Here is a 2,500-nt window from a genome sequence, read left to right as displayed (position 1 = left end):
GGCCGAGTTACGGGGGCGTGGTGTCTTTTCGTTCTTTCGGATTTGCATAAATATGGTGTAAGCGTTTTTTAATTGTTATTGTTTTATTGGCGAGGACTTTCAGCGTTGTTAGAAGTTCCTGCGTTGTTAGAAACGAAACGGCCTTGGTTCTCGGTGAATATTTTTATTTATTTATTTATTTTATTTATTATTTTTTTTTTTTGTAGGAAATTTCAGCATTGTTTAGGAATTTGCGGTTCGGTAGGGTTTCAGCGTTGTTAGATATCTTGTCGTAATTTTAAGGTTTACCTCGTTTTAGGTGACAATATTATTGATAATTTAGTTAATTCATCTTGGAACTTGTTTGAAAGAAAGGGTTAAGTTTTGGTGACGGTGATTAATGTTCATCCTTATCTATTTTATTTGATAATTATTACTTGATTATTTTGATTGAAATAAACAAATATTTAATGTTCACCGGTGTTTATCTCAAACCCTCAGAACTGAAGACATCCTTTGATTACTAAAAGAACATAATTATTCACAAAGCAGCTTATCAAGAAACTCATTGACATTTGTGTCGCCGGTATCCGTTCACAGAACATAATCATGTTATTTCATATTTGTCATAAACTTTGTTGTGAAAAAAAAAGATAAAAGCCGCAGACTATCGGAATCGTATGCATATATATGTATATATATATGTATATATATATATATATATATATATATATATATCAGTATATATATATATATATATATATATATATATCCCGTAATATATATAAATATATATATAGATAATATATATATATTTTTATTATATATATATATATATAAAAAAAATATATATCAGTATATAAATATTATATATATAATATAAATAAAAAATATATATATGCATATATACATATATATGTACATACATATAAAATATATATATATATATATATTATATATATATATATATATATATATATATATATATATATATAAATATCTATATATAACATATATATGCAGATATACATATATATGTTCTTTACACACAACTACACACCACACACTACACACACACACACCACACACACACCACACACACACACACATATAAAATATATATATTTATATATTTAAATAATAATATATTATATATATATATATATGTATAATACATATATATATAATATACATTTATATATATGTGTGGGTGTATGTGTACATATATATATGTTATACAATATAATATATATATGTAATATATATATATATATTATATATTATATATATAGTATACATATATATATATATATAAAAAATATATATATATATATATATAGTATACTATACATATATATATAATATATACTGTGTAGTGAACATAATATCTATCATATATATCTAAAATATAAATATATAAAATAATAAAACTATACATATACAGATGTAAACACACACACACACACACTCACACACACACAACACAACAAATATATATATATTAAAATATATAAACATATCACTCCCACCATCTCTAAATTAGTTAGTGTTGTGGTTGTGTTGTGATTTGTGTGGTGGTGTGTATGGAGTAACAATCTATATATATATAATATATATATAAATATATACATATATAAATCTAAACACTACAACTAAATAAATACTGTCAAAAAAAATAAAAAAAACACTTACCTAATATATCTAAATCTCACTCACTATAACTCACTACACCATACAACCTAACACACTCAATCTAACCTGTCAATTGTCTGATGGTAGTGTAACACTCTCCTAATCAATAATCTAACAATCATCAATCACAATACACTCCATCTATCCCTAAAAAAACTCACAACCACAAACTAAAACTCACTAAATCTCACACACAAAATAACAATAACATACACACAAATTCTAACAAATCTATATATAAGATAATAATTATATAACTCTCTACTCTATCAGTCACTCTGTATCACTCTAACTCAAATAACACAAACAACACAGCCACACCAAACACACATAACACACCCACACTCATCACTCCAATAAAAAACACAATCACTCACCCGACTCTCTATATATAAATCACTCATATCAAATAAATAACACAAACACTCACACACACCCACAAATAACTATAAATATATAATCTAACTCTATATATCTCAACTCACATACATCTAACCCGTACATCTAACCTCCACTCACAAACACACACTATTCTCCAACTCTCACACACACACTCACACTACACTAACACACTGTCTACTATAGAGTGTTACACAATCACACTCATACAAACACACAAACTCCACACACTCAAACAAACTACACACACACATCAACACCACTCTTACACACACACACACTCACACACACAACTCCCACACACACACACACTCACACTCCCCCATGTTAGGAGATGTCTGAAGTGGGAGGTAATGACACACTCACAAAATACTCAATAACACAATCACAATATCACTCACACAAACACACAACATACACACCCCCACAC

The sequence above is a fragment of the Penaeus japonicus genome, unplaced genomic scaffold (genome assembly GCF_977035675.1).
Source record: "Penaeus japonicus unplaced genomic scaffold, GWHDUDI00000001_assembly GWHDUDI00000015, whole genome shotgun sequence".
Lineage (NCBI taxonomy): Eukaryota > Metazoa > Arthropoda > Malacostraca > Decapoda > Penaeidae > Penaeus > Penaeus japonicus.
This window is presented reverse-complemented; position numbering follows the sequence as displayed.